This window comes from Coenobita brevimanus, chromosome 7 (assembly GCF_032717465.1).
Source record: "Coenobita brevimanus isolate Jiangsu-jjx chromosome 7, ASM3271746v2, whole genome shotgun sequence".
Lineage (NCBI taxonomy): Eukaryota > Metazoa > Arthropoda > Malacostraca > Decapoda > Coenobitidae > Coenobita > Coenobita brevimanus.
Genome location: NC_136960.1, coordinates 7,424,663 through 7,447,934, shown reverse-complemented (window position 1 = coordinate 7,447,934; position 23,272 = coordinate 7,424,663).

The following is a 23,272-nucleotide window of genomic DNA, read 5'->3' as shown; positions in this document are numbered from 1 at the left end:
CATGTAGGTAGAAAAACGAGATTCTTAGTAGATGGCAAGCTTCTTCGTTACCCATAGCAACTAACTTTTGCATCTGTGGGCGGGAAAACATGCCAACCCTGTACAGTAAACAAAGAAATGTATCGCACGCCTTACCTCACGTGTCGTTCTGAAACATGGACGAAGCATTGTGATATATGGAGAGCACCCTGTGATTATAAGTGCAAATATTATCCTTAGTAAATTATTGGACTTGAAATCGCACAAAAGTACGCATTCTGGTCTGTGTTTTTAAAGGTACCAGGTTGATGGATTCATGTGTGTCCTTCAAAATTTTCTCATTTTCACATCCATTGTACTCCAGGTGTGCCATCCCCCCCCCCTTCTTTTTTTTTTTTTTTGTACTTCAGTAATACCAGTAACCTTTTCTTAAGTTCAATAAAAGGCTCTGATAGCAAGAATGATATGAAAAGATGTGACTGTCTATGTATCTACGTATTTACCTATCTCTGTACATTTATCTGTCTGTCTGTGTCTGTCTGTCTGTCGGTTTGTCTGTGTTTCTATTACCTTTTTGTCTGTCTGTCGGTCGGTCGGTCGGTCTTTCTGTTTCATCTACCTACATATCTGTCTGTTTGTCTGCCTGTCTGTCCATTCATCTATGTGTATCTGACTATATGCTATCTATCTGCTATCTTTCAACCTATCTACTATTTATCCTACATCTGCCACGATAATCCTCACTACACATCTCACCAAATTTCCCCAGCATCTCCATTGACTCTCGCCTCCATTACCTGCCTCCCGCTCTTTCGACGTTCATGACCATCTTTTTATTTACATTTTTTCAATTATCCTGCAGGTTCAAAACAATAATCCCCCGCCCAATGACCCGCCGGACATAACCACCGCCAGTAACAGTCTCGTTGTCCCTTCTTTCTGTTGACTCCCAATTACTCCAGTGTAATTTTTGTGCTTCTGTTTTTCTTCTTTTTTCTTTTCTTCTTTCTCTGTCTCTGTCCTTGTCTGTCTGTCTGTCTGTCTGGTCTCCCCTTCTCAAACTCTTTATCGCTCTATCCTTCCATCTCCAGCTGCAAATAGACCAGGAAATTGTGTCTTATAATGAAAACAAGAAAAGAACGATTCTGTTTTAAGAGTTTTGCTAAAAAAAAAAAAAAAAAACGTACTTGGTTACATCAAAGAAATCTTGTATATTCATGACAGCGTACCAGACATAATTACCCGAATGGATAATGATGCAAGATGAGGATATTTGAAGTAACTGTTCTAGTATTAACGAAGGATGGTCCAAAAGTATGTGTTCCAGTATTAAATTGAATGAGTAATGATCAAGAATTATGAATAATGAATAAGGATCCAGTTGTAAAGTGAATAAATAAGGATGCAAGATTATTCAGGCATGTCTTCTGGTATTAACGTTAGAATGTCAAGCAACAGGAAAGATTTAGTAGAGATGTAGAAGCTTTGCCACAGATATATCCTTGCAAGATTCTGGTGCTGTTCCTTTCATCAGTTCTCCCTCCCTAACTCCATTTACATCACATCAAAAATATTGGTAAAAATGTTCAGTACAGTTCTTCCTTCTCCAGTCCTAACCCTTTGACTGATTGGTTTGGAATGCATGGGAGGAACTGCAGGGAGAGGGGTTCAGGCAGGGGGAGGGGAGTTCAGGCAGGAGGAGGGGGATTCAGGCAGGAGGAGAGGGGTTCAGGCAGGAGGAGAGGGGTTCAGGCAGGGGGAGGGGAGTTCAGGCAGGAGGAGGGGGGTTCAGGCAAGGGGAGGAGGAGGTTAGATGGGGGAGGGGGTTCAGGCAGGGGTAGGGGAGTTCAGATGGGGGAGGAGGTTCAAACGGGGAAAAGGTTAGATCAGATCCAGAAATTCGAGTAAGAAGCAAAATAGTAAAAAATGTTGTCAAAGAACGATATAAAGCAAAATAGGGAGGTAATTCAAGGTTTATTATGAGCAAAAATAGATAAAAAAATAAAAAAAATTAAAATATGGGTCCAATTCTTAACTGTTATGAGGCTACAAATACTGATGACCTTATGGGTAAATTATGTGGGAGACCGTTCAATACGTTTTCTTTGTCTTTTTTCTTTTTCTTTCATTTTCTTTTCTGTTTTTGTCATTTTTCCTTCCTTCCTTTCATTCTTTTTTTCTTTTATCTATGGACGACTGTATTAATTTTTGGAGAAATTTTTCAACCTGAATGGGAGGCAGGACCTCTATTAACCCCTACAGTACAACACACACACACACACACACACACACACACACACACACACACACACACACACACACACACACACACACACACACACACACGTCATCAGTCTGAAGGGCTTAATTATGGCCAGACTGTGCAGCTGAGCGAGTTAAGAAGTGAAGAAAAACACCAGTCATTATGAAAACAAGTTAGTGAACGAAATATAAAGAAGACGAGTACATGAAAGGAATGATTATGATTTTGTGAAGCTGTGAAATGAATTTTGTTTATTGCGAAAAGCGGCAGAGAAAGCTGATAAAAGGGGCTAGAGGCGAGGCACATGTGTACAAAGAGTGGAATTGGTGTGTGTGTGTGTGTGTGTGTGTGTGTGTGTGTGTGTGTGTGAGGGGAAGAAGAGGGAAGAAGGGAGAATAATGATGAGAAGAAAGAAGGGAAGAAGAGGTAAAAGGAAAAAAAGGAGGAGGGAAGGATGAGAAGAAGAAGAAGAGGTGAGGGGAAGAAGGAAGGGGAATAGAGGGATCAGGGGAACAAGGAGAGGGAAAGGAGGGGTGAGAGGGAAGATGGGGGTGCGTGAAGGAAGGTAGAGTGAGTGGGTGTGGGTGTGGCGATGGGAGGCAGTTCAGACAAGTTGACCCCAAACCTAGACGGGTGTAAAAATCCCCTAGGAGTCAATCAGTGTCAGAGGAGCACACACATCTCCGTAACATGACACTCACTCCACCCCACTCCACTCCTTCCTTCACACTCATTCACTTCTCACTCATTCACTCACTTGCTTATTCCTTCCTCCTTAATACTCACCCAGTCCCTCCTTCCTACTCACTTCCTCACCTACTCCACTCCACCCCACTTACTCCTTCCTTCACACTCAGTCACTTCTCACTCACTCATTCATTCACTCTCTTCCTTCTCCCACGCGCACCCAGTCACTCCTTCCTACTCACTCACTCAGTCACCATCCCCACCCCAGGCCATTTAAGATATAATGAGTAAAATAAATCGCTAAGGAAGAGGCGCTGGAAGAAGAAAAAAAAAAGAAGACTGAGGAAGGCCACTAAATTCTGCTGGAAAGAAAGCGTGTGAAGCGGGATGGATAATTAAGGCGGAATTAGGAAGTTTTTTGTTTTAAAGGAAAGGATTCTCTCTCTCTCTCTCTCTCTCTCTCTCTCTCTCTCTCTCTCTCTCTCTCTCGTTGAATCATGTTACCCCTCTCACCCCCGTTCCTACTCACCGCTGGTTTATCGCATCAGTTCCATGTGTTTGTCTTCAACTTTCCTCCCCCTTGCCCTTACTCCCCCTCTCTATCTCTCCATACTTGCCTCTCGCCCTTTCCTTATCTCTCTCCCCTCTCTCCCTTTCACACCATCTCCAGCATCACTCGTTATCTCTCATCTGTGCATACATACAACTTCCCGTGTTCAACCAAGTCATCTCTCTCTCTCTCTCTCTCTCTCTCTCTCTCTCTCTCTCTCTCTCTCTCTCTCAGCTAGTTCTCCTACTCACCTCCTACACACACACACACACACACACACACACACACACACACACACACACACACACACAAACCCTTTTTCCTGTGTGTAGTCATGTCTTTGTATGATCTGTAAAGCCTCCCAGGTGGACGCGGAAGTCAGGTGAGGGTCGGGTCCTACACAGAGCCAGGCTGGAGTCAGGTGTTGGTGGTTATGATGCAAGGATGTATGATGCACGTGTATAATGAATGACCTTAATAATTCACATAATTGTTGGTGTTGTTTGCATGTAGATTTTTGCACTGTATGTTGGTTTGAAGAAGTAATGTAAAAAACGTAAACACACACACACACACACACACACACACACACACACACACACACTCGCTGGTGCAGTGGTTACGTTCCCGCTTGCCAACTGATGGACGGGAGTTCGCACCTCGCTCAGGTTTCGAAAAGTTTCACTGACGAAGTGGGTGGTTACTGTCCCCCTTGAGCAAGGGGACGGGTGTGTGCGTGTGTGAAGGTCACAGCCTTGCCCTTAGATCGGACTATATGAGCTTTCAGCTCCCTTCCGGGAGGGTAAAAGCTGACCATCACGACCATCAAGTGATCCTGACCGACCCGGTGAATTACACACACACACACACACACACACACACACACACACACTGGTCGCCCGCCTCAAATGTTTGGACAAAATAGCCTTGAACAGACCCCCTATGTTTCTGATGGGGAAGTAAAGAACTGACGTATGGACAGGTCATTATTATTATTATTAGTAGTAGTAGTAGCAGTAGTCGCTGTAATACCAGAATCAACAAATGTGAACCCAGTAGACTGCAGCCTTAAGTTTCCAGCCCCCCTTCCTCCTATAGTCCATCATCGCTCTTTGCCTTTCGTCCTCCTTTTCAATTTTCCCAACAGTTCTCAGCGACAATTATCCCTCAAAAGTGCGGGAAATGTTGCGTGCAGTATCAGAGTCATGTAGGCAAAAATATGGGATAAAAAGATCCAGTGATACGGCTGCTGGTTAGGCTCAAAAATTTCCGGCAAGAATGTTTAACGCTGTAACTGTTGATGATTTCTTTGTTTCCCTAACATTAGTCACTATTTCTACAATATTTTGGTGTCTTAATCATTTCCTTCTTTTTCGATGGAACAGTGTCTCGTCCCGGCGAAGGAGTTTGTACATCTCAGTGATCAGTGAATCTATACAAGTCAGGCTGCAGCCACAGGCACGGATTTGAGGGGAGTCGGGCTCGTGGGCTGCGTTTGTCCCCCCCCCCCCTGTTTACGGGAGACCAATATTTTCTAATAATTAAAAAAAACATTTTTATACTAAAATTTATGCAGTAAATATCTTACGTGTTACCTCAGAATCGTTTCAGTGAAAAGAGGTATTTAGTAATTTGTTAATTTATCAGAATAATTTCAGATTTCTGGTTAATAATTCCGACAGGAATCATGCCTCCCATCCCAAAGCACGTTTTCAGGATGCTGGTTCTGGCTCTGCATACCATAGAGTCCTGACCTAGACCAAGAGTCTTACATGGCTGTGTGAGCCACTTTTCCATACCACAGAATTCTGACCCAAACGCACCCACGCGCGTGTGTGTATGTGTGCATGCGTGTGTGAGAGTATGTGTATGAGCATGGATGTGCGCATGTGTGGAGGAGTACGCGCGTGCGAGCGAATGAGCGAGTGACTGGAGGTGATTGTTGATACGTTGATTCTGCCAGCTGAAGCAAATATTACAGGGATGAACAGAGTACAGAGGCAACAGAACACAAAGGTGTGAGGGGCACAGGTGTTGGCCACAGCATTGTTGGGTCTCGCGGCTGAACCAAAAACCCATCATGCTTGCTGTATGCTGTTCGGGGGATGAAAGGCTGCAGCAATTGATCTGCAAGGTGCCGCATATATAACACTCCACTTCCACTCCATTGGGCGATTTCTCTTGGCTTGTAGGGACGGCACAGTCAGTGTTATCAGTATCTACCCTGCGTCATTTACTCATTTCTTGCTCCGCTTGCCACAGCCATCCCACACCAGCCGACTGAGCCATTCTTGCAGCACATAAGATAGTGCCGTGTCAGTTTCTAGTAGAGCATTATTTACAGTCCACTCTCTCTCTCTCTCTCTCTCTCTCTCTCTCTCTCTCTCTCTCTCTCTCTCTCTCTCTCTCTCTCTCTCTCTCTCTCTCTCTCTCTCTCTCTCTCTCTCTCTCTCAAATAATACAAGAAGATGCTATGGTATATTAATCCCTTCAAGCCGAGGGCGTAATTTTCACTTCATTCAGGCTGTCTCACTATTTTTGTTTTTTTAAGTTCAGGCTTGGAGGAAGTTTTTGAATTTGAGGGTTTAGATGTGGCCATAATTAACCCTTTCAGTACATCTCCCCTTAAGCTTAATTAAATGGTCTGTATGGTGGCCTCACTAAGCGAAAAATGCGTAATTAGAATCGTATGTGAAGCAGTCCGGTACACACACACACACACACACACACACACACACACACACACACAGAACACCATAATTTACAGAGATTATGCTTGTGTTTCTAATAATATTCACTGCAAAACTCCCCAGTCTCCTGTTCACGTGGATTTCTGAATAAACCTGTGAGCGGAAAACGTATCTATTCCTCGCATTAATTAACATCACAGTATAATTAAGCGTAGTTATATTCAATAGTTTGGTAGATGAAGGGCAGTGCTAGGTCAAAGAGAAAGGCTTTGTAAGGGCGATGGTCAAAAATGATGAACCCCATGGTTAGGTGTGTAGTAGAGAGAGGGAGAGAGAGAGAGAGAGAGAGAGAGAGGGGGGAGAGAGAGAGAGAGAGAGAGAGAAAGAGAGAGAGAGAGAGAGAAAGAGTATATATTTAATAGCATTTAACAAACTCAGTGCATTTACCTGAACTGCTGACCTTACTCTGTGGGCCGGCACGCATGCATTGTTTATTTATTTATATTCTCTGTATAACATTGTATCGTTAGGATGCTATTCAGTCTACCAAATGGAAAATTGTCGACGTTCTAAATTTCGGTATATTTTCAATGTCATATTTTGTTCTCAGTAGAAGAGTACGAAAAAGAAATTAAAGCAAAAAATCGTAAGGAACTAAAGATGATTGGTGAAGTAAACTCATGTGCATAATAGTGTGATACATATATAGCGCCCTTCTTCTACTCCAGTGAGCGATTTTTGTGTGTATTGGGGACGGCTAAGCTTTATCAATAGCTATCCTGCATCAGTTATTCATTTCATACTCCCACTGCCACACTCACAACCACACCAGAAGACTGATCCGTCCTCGCAGATTCAAGAGTCTATAAATCCAGCGATTTAGAGAGGCGGGAGAGGCGATCGGACTCTTTCATTCTTTGATTCATAGATGATTGAATGAGACGTAGAGGACAAAGGTAAAGGATCACCCACAAACAAATGATAACATGATTTCAGTCTACAGCGTCAGATTCAAGCGTCTATGAATCCAGCAGTGAGAGGCAGGAGAGGCGAACGGGTTTTAGCTTTTCACTGTATATAAATTATCCATTGGCTTAAGGAGTGTAGTTTGTGATAATGTGAAGAGAATACGGGATTGGCTTCACATGCAGGGAAGGACCTGATAGTGCAGGATAAAAACACAGGCTGTAATGTATGTATGTGTGTGTGGGCCGCCCTCTGTTTGTTTACCATTTGTCCACTGTACCCGAGGCAGGAGCCCGGCAGGGTAGGATGAAACAGGGCAGGGCTGGGATGGGCAGGGCAGGGCAAGGTAGGGTGAAGCAGAGTAGGGTTAGAAAGGGCAGGGCAGTGCAGAGTAGGATAGGGCAGGACAGGAGAGGGCAGATCAGGATAGGGTAATGCAGGGCAGGGCAGAGCAAGGCAGGTCAGGGAAAGGGAGGGTAGAGCAGGACAAGGCAGGGCAGGTCAAGGCAGGCAGGGAAGGTCAGGACAGGGCAAGGCAGAAAAGTGCAGTGCAGGGAGGAGCAGTGCTGGACAGGGTTAAGGTGTGATTAACGAGAGGACAAGAGATGTGAAGGAAGGAAGGACGAGAGATGTACTGGAAAGAAGAATGAAGAGTGGAGTAGAGGAGCGAAGGAAGGAAGGACGGAGAGGAAGAACAGTACAGAGAGGGAGGCAGTAAAGAAGATGAAGATGGTGAGAGGTGGAGGGACAAATGAGGTGATTGTGAGAAGGGAAGAAAATAGGGTACGTGCGAGAAGGGGAAGAGAATGGGAGAGAATGAGAGAGAGAGAGAGAGAGAGAGAGAGAGAGAATGATAACAATGAAAAAGAAAACAATCAGGAAGAAAGAAGGAAAGCAATAGAATTTTTCTTACGTAACTAGAAGGAAAAAAGAAAGGAAGAACTGAGAAACGATAAGAAAAGAGGAATAAGAGGTGGCAAGGGAGAGGAAGGAAGCAGAACAGAAAGAAATGAACGCGGGGCGGAAGGTGGTGGTGTTGTGGGGGAGGATGAGGGGGTGAGGGGAACGGGGAGTTGGGGGGGTCGGTGGGTGATAGTGGGAGGATGGAGCGTAAGGAGGGGGGGAGACGTCTGGGGGTGGGAGGTGAGCAGACAAGAGAAGATGAAGAGAAAGGAAGCTGCAAAAGGGGGGGGGGAGAGGAGGAGGGAGACAGGATAAAAAAGTGCTCGAGTGTGTACAAGAAAGAGTATTCATGTAAACACTCCTATTCATCCTTTCTCAGTACTGACTCTCACATTCTGGTGCTTTCATACTGACGCACAGAGGCTTGGCCAAGTGGTAGAGCCTCGGACTGGTGACCTTATACTCATTTTACTTTAATTTGACATAAAATTTCCATCTCCCAATTTTCACTATTGAGTAGCAACAACTGAATATGACTCTACTCCTTTTACCTTAACTTGGCGTAGAGTTTCGTCCTTTTGCGGCAAATTTCACGTAGTTCAGAGGATGAAAAAGACAGTGCTACGGCTCTGCATCCTATCCGTAGCACTTCTTCGTGACTCGTATCATATACTAACGCCAATCTGCTTTTTCAACCCGGCATTGTAGATGTTTTCACTGTACCTACCTACTTGTCAATCCAACTACCTCTCTCTCTCTCTCTCTCTCTCTCTCTCTCACCTGTAGCTTTATTAGGCCAATCAATCACCGAGAGATAACACTGGCGTTGGTTAGAGAAATGAGGAGAGATAAAGATGGGAATGAGGAGAGATATTTGTATAGGAGAAGGAGAAAGAATAAGGAAAATTTTGGCATGGAATTATGAGTTGAGAGAGAGAAGAAATGAGGAACAAATAAGGTGAACTGAGTGTTAAAAAAATAAAAGAAAGAAAGGAAAAAGTGAGTTGCGAAGACTGAAGTAAAATTAAAGAGAAAAAAGCGAACAAATGTGAGAAAATTGTGTGTGTGTGTGTGTGTGTGTGTGTGTGTATGTGTGTGTGTGTGTGTGTGTGTGTGTGTGTGTGTCGAGATTCATTTGTCACACACTTGCCCAGGTACATCATTACTCTTGTTAATGTAGGGCAGAGTGGGAAGAGAGGGAGGTGAGTAGATGGTGGAGAGAGAGAGAGAGAGAGAGAGGGAGAGAGAGAGAGAAAGAGAGAGATTTCAGGTGTAATTGTGATATATTATTAAGTGTGTAAAAAGTCAGGAGTCAGAGAGAAGTTCTAAATTATAGCAGGCGAGCACTACGTAACTTGAGTGTGGTCGCTTGCATTACAAATTAAGCTGCGGGGAAAGGGGTCAGTAATTATGATGATGATGATAATGATGATGATGGTGACTCCACCATTAGATCAGGTAGTCGATGCTTGGAACTTTGTGAAAATTTTTTTCATTGCTTGTAATCAGATTTTTATTCTGCTCTTAAGTTTCCTAACTCATAAGAAACTGGGTTTCCAGTTGCATGTCATATCAAAGGGGGGGTGTGGGGTGGAAACTTGCATGTACCCTGTCCGTACCATAGGTCCTCATGAAAAATGATCTTACGAAACATTTTTGTTAGTCTGAAGCCATCTTTTGAACTATTATTTATTCTGGTTTGGTTTTGAAGTATTTAATAGCTGTGTGAGTAAAGACGCATGTATTATTACTAGTCTCGTACCAGTCAAACCGGTCGGGGACTATAGCCGTGGGTTTGCACTGTGTCGTCAGTACATCGGTACGTCCGTCAGTCCGTCCGCAATTTCGTGTCGGCTCTGTAACTTCCACATGCATGGACAAATTTTGATATAATTTCAAACGACTGTTCCCCACACCATGACAGTTGTCGCGCACCACAACCAGCCATCTAATCCCAAGGTCAAGGTCTTTACTGTACATACCCATATTGTGATCACAGTACATACGTATGGCTGTCATATCCACATTGTATATGTATGGTTATCATCCGGTAGGGGACTTGGATGTATTGCATGGTAATACTTCATTCACTTGTTCATTCTGGTTTGGTTTTGAAGTGGTTGATAGCAGCATGAGTGAACACTTATTTATTGTTCAGAGTACAGTTGTTTCATTTTAAAGTGTGTGTGTGTGTGTGTGTGTGTGTGTGTGTGTGTGTGTGTGTGTGTGTGTGTGTGTCCCTTTCTAATATCTGTCTGAGTCGTTAAGCGTTTAATGACGACTTATTTTAACCAAACTTGTGCTGCTTTTATGGCAAGGTTATGACAAGCACTGTCTCAAGCTGGACCCCTTCCCCTCCCACAGGCATCAACCACTCACCCTACACCCACTCCCACCCACAGCGTGAATCAACTACTCCTCCACCCCCACACTCTTCCCCTTCCCCTCTCGCACTACCTCTTTCCCTTTTCCCTCCTCTCACCTTTCTCTCTCATCCTCATACTTTTTTCCCCTTCTCCCTTCCTCTTTCCATCTCCCCCTCCTCCCTTCCCTCTTTCATCTCTCCCTTTTCCCTTCTCCCTTCCACCTAACCCTCCTCCCTTCTCCTTTCACATCCCACCTAACACCCTTTACCCCCTTCCTCACCGACCACCCGCCTTTGCACCTTCTTCCTCCTCTTCCTTCACCTTCCACCTTCCCGTCCCTCGCCCCGCACACTCTTCCCTCTCCGCTTCACCGACCACTGCCCCTTTCCTCTCTCTCTTCCACCTCACCCTCCTCCCTTCCCCCTTCATTCCCACTACCACACCCACGCCCACACCAGCAGACACAGTCGGTCCCTCAACACATAAGATACCGCCAAGAGTGTTTCTGTTGGAGCATCACTTATGGACGACCTTGTAAATATCATTTTTTTTCTCGAACAACAAGATTAAATTAAGCGCACTCCATTCTCTTATATTTAGGGCCTTGCGGTGTAGGTAAATCTATTTCTGAGCATAATTCCCTGATATGTAGTGCGATGTAGGTAAATGTTTCAAAGCATAATTCTCCTTTATTTTGCGATATAGCTAAGCGTTTCGTAGCATAATTCTCGTTTATTTGGCTCCTTGTGATGTAAGTATATCATTATCAGAGCACAATTCTCATTTATTTGGCGCCTTGCGAAGTAGGTCAATCTGTTTCAAAGCACAAAACAAGTGGAATACAAAAAAGATGAACAAGTTTTGCAGATAATGTTCCCTGGGATAAGTGGAAGCCAACCTGACAGATAGAGGAGAAGCAGGAGAGGCGAGGGGATGAGGGAGGTGGGGGAAGGACAGCCATACGGTCGGCCAATAAAGATAATCCCACAAGTCAATATTTCCTTGCTAAGTCTGAGCCCACGACAGATTGATAAGAATGTGTCGAGTTAGCCACTGAGCCGGCCTCTGGGGACTTTAGGGCACAGGCGATGGGAGCAGACCTGGGAGAGACAGGGAGAGAGACACATCGAGACAGAGACAGAGACTGAGACACTGGCGAAGAGAGGGTCACAGGCGGAGATGTAGTCACAGGCGGAGACAGAGACAGACGGGTACAGACACAGAGAGAGACAGAGAAAGAGAGACAGAAACACGGGTGGAAACATAGACGGAGACAGAGACAGACCAAAACACACACACACACACACACACACACACACACACACACACACACACACACACACACACACACACACACACACACACACACACACACACACACACACACACACACACACACACACACACACACACACACACACACACACACAGATGAAGGGGGGAGAGAGGAGCAGCAGAGTTGAAGAGATGGAAGGTGAGAGACACAACATGGCATCTCCGCCATAATGTGCAAACCAAAATAAACATACTGTGTGTGTGTGTGTACCTACCAATCTCTCTCTCTCTCTCTCTCTCTCTCTCTCTCTTATAAACATTTGGCAGCACATCCTCTTCGTCATAGGAACTCAGAGGCGTCCACATTACATACTAAACTTCCCGCTCCCAGTATCACCTATGCTGTCAGTCCCTAGAGAACCCAACACCTCGCATACTACACAGGAAACAGCTTGATACCACAAAAGGAGGCGTCTTTGAACACAGCTGCTGCTTTCTTTTACATCATCCTCCGCGACAGATCACAACGTACGCTTGGGTTTGTACGTGAAAGGTCTGCGTGTCACCTTCTGTCGATTTGTTGTCCTTATATCTGTGCTTAACGTAGAGAACAGAGGGGAAAATAGCGCAATGTGACGGTGTTTTACTATCATACTTACAGTAAAGGACAAAATTTGGCCTAATATTCCTCTTGCGTTTACAGGAGTGTTGTTGTATTGATAAGGATGATTGAGGGTATTAAGAGAAAAAGTTTGAGATTTTTCGGCCATGTGGAAAGGATTGATAACTTGAGACTGACTAGAAGAGTGTACGTGAGTGAGGTGGAGGGGAGAGGAGGAGGGGATAGGCTGTGTCTTTCTTGCCACTGAGCTGCATGAAATAAGCAACAGAAGGACGAATATCTGGGCCAAGTTAAGGTGAAAAGAGTGTAGTGTTCCATCGTAAAGTCGTGTTGATCATTCGGTAGTTGTACTCGCTCTGATTGACCACGAATCGTATTTTTAGTGACTGAATTTGGGTATTTTTGTGTTTTAGGGAGGGCATGGTGATTGGTCCGTGATTAAAGGTAATTTACACAGAGTGGAGGGAAATAGGGAAAAATGGGACAAGTGAGTGAGGTGAGTTGGGAGGAAAGTGGGTTAGAGAGAGGGGGGGGAGGTAGAGAGGAAAATTTAGAGTACCATGTGGAAGAAAAGAAGGGTAGGGATGGATGGAAGAAGAGTCTGGATTTGAAAGAGAGTATGAAAAAGATACACCGTAAGTTAGAAACAATAAGTGATTTAGAAAGAGCATTTGAGATATAAATATATATGTGTAACTTATTAAAAGCTGCGGAGTAAATAAAACTGTGAGAGACATAGGCGATACAGCGAACAGTAAAAATTCGTTTCAATATTCCCTGTATAATATGAACCTGGTAGTCTTTTATATGCAAGAATTTGGCTCTGTAATTTCTTTCTTGGAGGGAACAGTCTTGCGTCCTTCAAGCCTTTGGTTCCTTTTTTCTTGCGTTAAAGAATTATTGTAAGCAAGTCTGTAAATAACACTATGTGGTTATCTAAAACACATCAATCTGGTGTTTGCCTAATAATGTTTTTAGATCACAGCCTCTCCTTATACAGGAAATCTAAACGAATTTCTGCCCTCGATCGTACAAGAGAAGGATGGGGTGGATGGAAGAAAATTAAATTAAAAGGCATTTGAAAAAAAAAAAAAAAGTGTGGTGGAGGTAGGAAATAACAAAAATGATTTAGTCAGGTAACTTAGTGAAAGAGTTAAATAGTTACATAATACAACCTTGATAATCCTTTTTTGGTGGTGCGATTTTATGTAAAGATTGTCTCTAATTACAGAAGTTAAAAAATTACAGATAGATAGATAGATAGATAGATAGATAGAGAGAGAGAGAGAGAGAGAGAGGGGGGGGGGTAACAGGTAGAAAGGAGAGCAGGAAATAAGCGTGGGTGAGAGGAGAGTGGAAAGGCGGATAGACAGATAGAAGGGACGGCTGGAATGGAGGAAGAACGGAGTGATATGACTGATATGTGTGTAAGGAGAGAGAGAGAGGGGGGCGGGGCTGTACGAGCGATTTCCTCAGATAGCGTTAAAGACAGGTGCATGGAAAAAGTGATAAATGAAAGAGGGAGATATAAAACGAGTAAAAGAAACAGAAAAAAAAAATTGCAGACTTTCACAATGACAAATAGATAATTAAATAAATAAATGTGTACGTAAAAGTAAGAAGACGTGGGTAGTAATGGGCTTATCGAAGGTGTGCTCTGCGTTATAATAATCATGGCCAATATCCCTACTCTGTTCTGTCTCTTGGTCATCCTTCCAGCCCCGTAGTCGTTTTATTTTCCTTTGAGGCAGCAAGGGCATTCTCACAACTTGAATAATAAGTCATGGTTCCGAAAAAGTCGATGAGCCTTGGTAATTAGGTAGGAATGAGTCTCCTTGGTTACTAGTCGAGTTTATCATCCAGTCTGACTACACCTGGCCATCACCTAAGCTGAAAGGGGTTAGGGATCTTAAGAATAAAGTAAATTTCACTGTTTATTTCTCGTACCAGGTAATTTAATTCAGAATAAGAGAGGACCTTTATAATTATGAGGGTTAATGAAGACAATGTCTAATCTCTCTGATTTAATAGGTCTCTCCTAAGCTAAGCAAAATGGGATTGAAGTAAATAAAAGGCAAAAATTAGTAAACCCACTGAAACATATGGCAAGAAATCGTTCAGGACCAATTTGATCGAAACACAACTGTGTGTGTAATTGCCGTGTTCACTGTTCATTAACACTAGGTAGGGAGAAAGGTATGTAGGCAGCCAGGCAGGTAGGTCGGTAGGTAGGTGGGTGGAAAAACAGACAGGTATAGAATTAGGTAGAGAAATAGCTAGGTAGGTGAGTAGGTATGAAGGTGATGGCCTAGCAGGCAGTTGGTTGAGTAGGTAGCTGGACAGGTAGGTAAGTAGGTTAGTAGGTTTGTAGATGGGTACTTAGGCTATGAAGCAGGTAGGTGTAAGGGCATGTAGGTGGGTAAGTAGGTGGGTGATTAAGCAAAGTAGGACAGTGAAGAGGTAAAGAGTGAGACTGAGGGGGTGTGGGTGTGGGTGTGGGTGTAAGGAAGTGGAAGAGAAAAACATCGCCAGGTTAAAGAGGAAGTTAGGCTAATTTTGTAGGTGGGTAGGTAAGCAAGGGAGAGTGATGAAGAGATAAAGAATGAGGCTGACTATATGAGTGTGGGCGTGGGTGTGGGTATGCATGCGGGTGTGGGTATAGGTGTGGGTGAACATGTGGGTGTGTTTCAGAAAATACTGTCTGGTTAAAGTGTTAGTCTTGTGTTGTATGCAAAGGAGAAAGTTAAAGATGTAAAGAGTGAGACTAACAAAAATGAGTGTGGGTGAGGGTGTGGTTGTAGGTGTGTGTGTGTGGGTATGGGCGTTTGTTGTGGGTATGGATGTGTGTAGGTGTCAGAGAAAACAGTGCATAGTAAAATAAGTTAGTGTCGTACTGTAGGTAAGTAAGCAAAGGAGAAAGATGAAGGGGTAAAGAGTAAGAGTGACAAAATGAGTGTGTAAGTATAAGCGTGGGTGTGGGTGTGTGTGAGTGTGGCTGTGGGTGTATGTGAAAGTGTGGGCTAGGGTGAAGGTGTAGGAGGTGCATGAGAAAAACACTGCCAGGTTAAAAAGTTTGCCTAGTATTGTAATCAAAGTAGAAAAAAGTTGTTATTTAATCCCGGTCTGTCTGGCTGAGCAGATCCGTGGACCAGAGGTAAACAGCTGTCCCTGTGGGCCATCCTACAAGTACATTGCTTTACGAACACCCTGTAGGGAACCAGCTTCCCGTTTTGGTAGACAGGCCTCAGCAGAGACCAGGGTCCTTTCACGGAGAGGTGCAAGGAAATGTGAGAGGGTTTGACTCGCTGGAACCCGCTGCTGGTCCATCCAGGGTGAACAGCGTCACACGCGTCGGCACATCAGCGTCAGCAGAAATAAAGAGTCCACGTGACTGTGATTGTAGATGTGGGTGTGGGTGTATGTGTAGGTGTGGGTGTATGCGTGAGTGTTTGGAGGTGTCAGAGAAATCATTGCCGGGTTAGAGGAAATTAAAAGTCATGTTCTTGTAAGTCAAGAGGACTCCCTACCACCCTAACCTTTTTTTAGTCTGTTCGCTCCCGTGAAGTCTTGCGTTATTTAATTTGTGCAATATCCAGATGACAGTTCAACTGTGGAAATAATTTTCGAACTACAATGGTGGACGACAAGAACTTTTTACTAATATGACTGTTTCCTAAGTAGAATAAAATTGTCTGGCAGCAGCAGCAGCAGCAGTAGTAGTAGTAGTTGTTGTTGTTGTTGTCGTAGTAGTAGTTACAACCCTAGGCTCATCTGAACGTGAACACAGTGGACTGCAGGCGGAAGCTGCCCTCCTCCTGCAATCCGCCATCCTCCTTTCGGGGGACTGGGAGGGAGTAGATGAACATTTGTATTACTGGGCAGTATTCCACCATATGAAGGTGTTCCTCGAAATATTAAACAACACGCCAACACAATGAAGGGGTTGTTTCTGCATATGGCACGTTGATTCCTGCAGTACGATTACACACACACACACACACACACACACACACACACACACACACACACACACACACACGAGAGAGAGAGAGAGAGAGAGAGAGAGAGAGAGAGAGAGAGAGAGAGAGGTGGGTATAGAGAGTGTGCGTGTGGGAGAAATTAAGAATGAAAAGGGAGAGAGGGAGAGGAAGGAGAAACTGGAGGAGAGATAGAGTGAGAGCTGGAAGGAGAGAATTTGAGAGAGGGAGATAAAAATGACGATGAAAAAGAGGGTAGATGGAGGGAGACAGACAGATGGAAAGATAGGTGGAGGGAGAGAGGGAACAGGGGGTAGAAGAAAGGAATAGGTGAGAGAAAGTGAGACAGGGAGGGAAAGAGGGAGAGAAAAGGTGGGTAGATGAATATGACATGTGGAGAGCATGAGGGAAAGAGTGGGCGGAGAGAGAGAGAGACAGAGAAAGGCGGGAGAGAGAAGCTGGGAGGGGGAGACAAGTGGAGGGAGGGAGGGAAGGAGGGATGGAGAGGTGGAGAGAGAGGGAGGGAGTGGAGGGAGGCAGGAAGGTAGGTAGGTAGGTAGGCAGGTAGGATAGGAAGGGAGGGACAGGTGGGGAGACAGGGAAGGGGCGGAGGTAGGCAGGTAGGTAGGATGGGAGGTAGGCGGGTGGGTGTGGAGGGATATAAGGGCAACAAGTGGAGGCGAGCCGTTCACTCCCCAGCCGCACCACCTCGGTACACACACACACCTCGCCCCGCCCCGACCACCCCACCCCACCGCTACCACACTCATACGGTGAGTTACACTTCCCTTCATGTTTCAGAGACTTTCCACGTTTCTGAGACCTGTTCCCGCGTTTCTGAGGCTCATTTTTCAACTTTGAGACATTTTCTTACTTCTGGGAGTGCTTCAGATTTCTAAAGGAAGCTTCGAGTTTTTAAAAGGGCATGTCTGTATCCTAAGATTGCGTTTCGAGATTCTGAGACAGTGCTTCGAGTTTGCAAGATTATCTCAAGTGTTTATAAAACCATTCTGTGTGCTTAAGGGAAAATTGCAAGTGTATGGTAGGATGCTTCGAGATGGTGTTTTGTGTTTCGAAGAGTAGCTATGGTTCAAGCTTCTTTGAACTTTTCGAGTTTTGATTTAAAAGGCTGTTCCGAGCTTGAAAGAGGATATTACAATGTTGAAACAAGTTGCTCGAGTGTCTAGGAAACTGTCGAGTTCTAAAAGGCTGTTTCTAAATTTCTGAATTCTAAAATGGTGTTTCGAGATTCTGAGATGGCACAACGAGTTCATAAGCGTGTTTCGAGTTTCTGGGAAGCTGTTTCCAGTGTCTAGGAAACTGTTTCGAATATCTAGAGAACCTTAGATTAACTACAAAGCGGCTTGGAGTATCAAGAAAGCTGCTTCGAGCTTCTAAGGGGTTGAGAGTATATTCTAAGATGATCTCTCGAGATCCTAAGATGGTGTTTCGAGTTCATGTGTGACCTAAGTGTCTAGCAGGCTGTTTCGAGCATCTGATATGGTGGGCTGTGTTTCATTGGTCTTCAAGTTTCCGAGTGTCTGTTTCAAGTGCATAAGAAGCCATTTCCAGATCTGATGGAAATGTTTCTGGATTTTAGCAGATTAAGGCATGCTTCTACGTGGTAGACTTGAATGTGTGAGGCTGTTTCTAGTTTATGTGTGTTTAATGCTAACCGTATCGAGATAGCAAGATGGTGTTCTGAGATAGCAAGACAGTAATAAGTTCCTAAAAAGCTTCAAGTGTCTGAGGAGTTTCGTGTTTCTAAGAAGCTTGTTCCGAGATGCTAAGTTGGTGTTTGAAGTATTGTGTTTTGAGATTGTAAGATGATGCTTTAAGCTCCCGAGAGTGTTTTAGATGTTTGAGGTGGTGGTTCATGTTTGGAAGTAGGCCAGTTGCTTCTAGTTTCTGGAAAGCTACTACTAGACGTTCGAGTCTCAGAGATGATGTTTCTTGTTTGTAAGAGGTTGTGTTAATGTGTCTAATGGTCTGTATCAAGTTTGTAGGAGACTGTTTAAGGTTTTAGGGGTTATTATAGTTTTTATTCCGTTGATTCAAGTGTTACCCAGCTAATTCAAGAGCATAGCAAGGATTTTTTTTTTTTTTTTTTTTTTTTTTTTTTTTAAGGCTGACGGGTTTTAGCAGGTTGTGGCAAGATTTATTAGACTATGGCAAGTTTAAGTTTCAGCCAGACTTTTTTTTTTTTTTTTTTAACAGCAGACTATAGAGCTAGTAACTTATGTCTTGTAGGGCAGTATATCGTGCGAATAGGAAGCTTACTAACACCACTTGCTTACCGATTTATTTTTTATTTTGCTCCCTTAATATATTCTCTTGCGGTATTCATGCAGTGTACGTCGATATTAGAAAGATGTAAGGAATAAAAACGAAAATATTCACGAGTAGTTTGGAAAATAAATCGTTAAAGAAGAGGTGCTAGGCATAATAAGGACTTTCGGGTTGTCCACATATGACAGTATTTTTAGGCGTATTTCAGGCCTAGCAGTGTTTGCAGTGTTTTTCAGCAGTTTTTGCCGCATCCACAGGGGCGGCCGGATCCAGTGAGTGTGTCTCTGAATGAAATATGGAGAGTAGCAAGCGTAGTTTTATAAGCATCACTCTTCCCTCGATTTTTACCTCAACCATAAATGTCCAGGCATTATACAGGGGTGTTAAGGGGTGGAGAGATGGTGTGTCTGGTGTGCATCCGGGGTGTGTTCGAGGTGCGTGTGGTGAGCGTCTGGGGTGTTTGTAGGGTATGTGTTTGAGGGATGTCTTGGGGCGGTGGATACGGTCAGGGAGGTGGAGACGCGGATATCAGTGGGGTTTCAGTGCTAGTGTTTCATATTCCTGTCCTCTTGTTCCATCGTGCAGTGCTGTTTTGTCCAGTGCTGTTGTTCCATCGTGCAGTGCTGTTTTTCTTTTGTCCAGTGCTATTGTTCCATCGTGCAGTGCTGTTTTCTTTTGTCCAGTGCTATTATGCCATCGTGCAGTGCTGTTATTCCTTTGTCCAGTGCTGTTGTTCCATGGTCCCAGTACCTATGGGGCCGTGGTGGTTCTATGACGTTACCAAATTTGCCGGAGCCGTAACTTCGCTACAACACGTGAACCCTCTCCAGCCAATGACCTCTTCTTTGTACTTATTCGGTGCTATGGTCACACTCTTATTGCAGTACCTCCCCCAACGAAGCTGGGTGGAGGTTATGTATTCACTGTTTCTGTTTGCCTCTCTGTCGGTTTGTCTTCAAGATCTCAGAAAGTTGTTAGTGGATTGAAAGGATATCTGGTGGATAGGTAGGCAGGGGGGTAGGGAATGGTTGATTAAATTTTGAGGTGAATCCGGGTCCAGATGGAGGAATAAGTAATAGATTTTCCTGGCGTCGGCGGAGGTGTTCGCTCCTTGAGTCACTGTAACAAGGCAGACCTCGACCGTGGAATTACTGGACTCTGTGAGACCGTAAAAATATTCCTCTTGTAGGAAAGAGAAATTACAAAAAGAATCGTATATTATATTATTATTATTTTTTGGGGGGGCGTTGGCGGGGTATGAGCTCTGGGTGTTTTCTAGTTAGTTTGTTTTGTTTGTTTTATGTTTTATTAAAAAAACACCAGTCCTGTGGCTCAACACCTCTCCGTAATGCTTCTACGTAATCATAGTCATGTGTTAATCAGTTGTTTTAACTCAAGCATTAAAGATTAAGGGATGGCAGTGTTAGGTCAAGGCAGAGTGAACAGAGCATAGGAATCAAGGAGACTCATTCCCATCTCATAAAATTAAGGCTCAGCGAATTTCATGCTACCACAACTCAGCGTTCAGTTGTGAGAGGCGCAGTTCCATCAGGGAAAGGGAGAAAAAAAAAAGACTACTCTGATAATGAAGGTGTTAATGAGGATACTAATTCCTCCAAATACAGAAAAAAAAAAAAGAATAATAATCCGGAGGTAGGAAGTAAAAATGAAAAGCATGTCATCGGATTGAAGCGATTTAGGGATGTGGTGGTTGATGATGATGATGATGATGATAACGATGATGATGATAATAATGCTGATAATGATGCTGACGCTGATAACGACGATGATGATGATAATGATGATGATGATGGTGGTCTCCGTTACACCTCCTAGTCTTGGTATGATGATGGCGACTCGGCTTTTTATTCAGATTAGAGTTTACAGAGCATTAGGAAAAGTACCTTGAAATGCCGGGTCATGTGGAGCAACAGGAGAGTGTATGTGGGTGAGGTGGAAGGCGGGAGATGGATTAGGAGGATGTATGTGGATGAGGTGGAAGGCAGGAGACGGAGGAGGAGACCAAGGATGGGATGCAGGGGCGGGATGGAGAGGTAAGAAAAAGATAGTGATGTGAGTTGGAGAAAGGACAGCTTGTTAACGAAGATCACGGAGACATGGAGACGATTCCTTTGCGCCACCTTATTCGGGATTAAGGTATTTGGCTGTAGATAGATAGATAGATAGATAGATAGATAGATAGACAGAACACGTTAGTAGTAAAGGAATAATTCTACGTAACCCCTTAAGGTACTAGAAAATGTGTGTGTGTGTGTGTGTGAAACAAATCGCTAAGGCAAAGGTGCTAAAGATCCTCCCACGCTAATATAACCCATGATATTCTGAACATACACAGTTTCAAAGGCAAATTGTTTCATGCAGCCTACACACGCTCAGCAGTCGTACCCAGCGTCTCATTTTTCAAGCGATATTGGTATTTCGTTCAGATCTGTTTAATTTCTCCTGTGCATTATTATTATTATTATTATTATTATTATTATTATTATTACTATTCTTATTCTTATTCTTATTATTATTATTATTATTATTATTATTATTAGTGTCTTAGGGCCGTATTATTTAAAAATGAGTACGCGAAGGTGTAAGGAAGCCCCCGAGTTTGGCGGTCATTTGTGGATCATTGTTAGATGTGATTATAGTTTTGTTTCTTTTTCCAACGGAACTATACCCCTCCGAAAACTTGAATATTTAAGTCGTGGTTGCATGAAATTCAATGAGCTTAATGTAGTTGGCATAAGTCTCCTTGGTTATTAGTCAAATCGGACCTCCAGTCTAACTACACCTGGTCACCAACTTCGCCGAAAGGGGTTAGGGATCTAGTGAGTCTCCCTGTACAAGCGATGGCTGAGAATTGTAGCGACGGTTGCACTATTGATCAAAGTTCCATCTCTGTTTGCTAAGTTTTGACGGACATGTTATATAAAAGCCAGGTGTTCTGTTTCAGAGGTTTGTTATCCTGTTGTTTTTACTTAATATTTGTGGTTCAGAAACTAGAGAGGTGGTAATTGAACGCCTGTTTAAAGTGAACAGACTATAGCATTGAATATGAAAATGTAATGTATAATAGTAGCGAAGAAATTAACCGAGAGAGTTGAGGGCATTAAGTGGTATTGAGTCACATGCGGTTAATTATAGTCCTTTCATTTTAACATTGAGATTTTAGTCATTTTGCAGCTGATATCCCTTAGCTCAATGGCACAAGAAGACTACTGTGGATGTACATACTTTCCACAGCACTTCTTCGTGACTTGCATCAAAATCTAGTGTTATCTTTCGTTACAGCTACGCATTCAAGGTGGATAGATGGCATTTTTACGCGTTTATAATGTTTAGTTTAAAGGTGTGTGAAAAACAGGCCTCTTTTATATGATCAGAACTAACAATATTGATCGCTTTGTACAGAGATAGATAGATAGATAGAGGGAGAGAGAGAGAGGGAGAGAGAGACGCAAATATACATAGTGGCATTGAGAACAAATGTGTGTGTGTGTGTGTGTGTGTGTGTGTGTGTGTGTGTGTGTGTGTGTGTGAGGACAGACACAACAAATATACCTAGTGACAGCATACAACAAGGGAGTCAATACCGCTGCGGGGGCAATATAACAACACTATTTGAGTTGTGAAGTTTCTAATTTCTTCGAGACGTATTCATTGCAACATGTGTTAACTGTATTTAAAGGGGCTGACAGGGTGCCTACACGTGGTGGCACAGTGTACCCTGAGTGGAGCAGCTGCGGCATCCATCTCAGAGCCAAACTTCATTTTCCCCACCCCTAGCCGTGGGGAAGGGCCCTGATCTGACCCTGGTGAGGCGCTGAGTAGCACGAGGGGGTGCCGGATCCCTACACGGTGTATGTGCTGTACTGTACCTATAGGACGACCCCACAGAAGCAGTTGCCTGTGATCGAGGGAGAGAGAGAGAGAGAGAGAGGGTGGGGAGCATATCTCTTCAGTTCGAAAGTCTCTCCTTCGCTAAATAATAGTCTCTTGGGATGGCGAGGAAAAAAAAAAAGTAATACTGATACATTGTGGGATTCATCGTAAGCGATTTTAAGTCTTGAGAAATGAGGAGAAAGCTTGATTTTGGTGCATTGTCGTCGAAGAAGTGGAGTGAATTTGATGTCCATTAAACGAGAATGTGAGGGAAATGAGATCAGGTGTAATTCTGCGGCCGACGAAGAAATGAAAAGTAAATGCGATGAGAGAGAGAGAGAGAGAGAGAGAGAGAGAGAGAGAGAGAGAGACAGACAGACAGACAGACAGACAGACAGATAGACACAGACAGTGACACTAACATACAGAAAGTATGAAACCAGACAGTGAAAGCGACGGACAGACAGACGGAGTGAAAATTATAACGAAAGACAGACAGGCAGTGAAAGGAACAGACACACAGTGAAAGCAACAGACAGACAGGCATTGAAAGGAATGGACAGACAAAGAGTGAGAGCAACAGACAGACAAAGAGTGAAAACAACAGACAGACAGGCAGACAGAAATAGTTAAAATGCTATTGTAGGGGCGATGCTCAGGCGCTCATCCGAAAAATCTCCTTTCACGTGCAATATCCCTCAAAATGAATGGCTGAATTATGTCATGCTTTTTCGTCCCCCCTTATTTTATCACCGGGTTTATTTGTGTTATTGTTCTAATCCCACGGCTATTGTCAGCGTTGTGCGTTTTA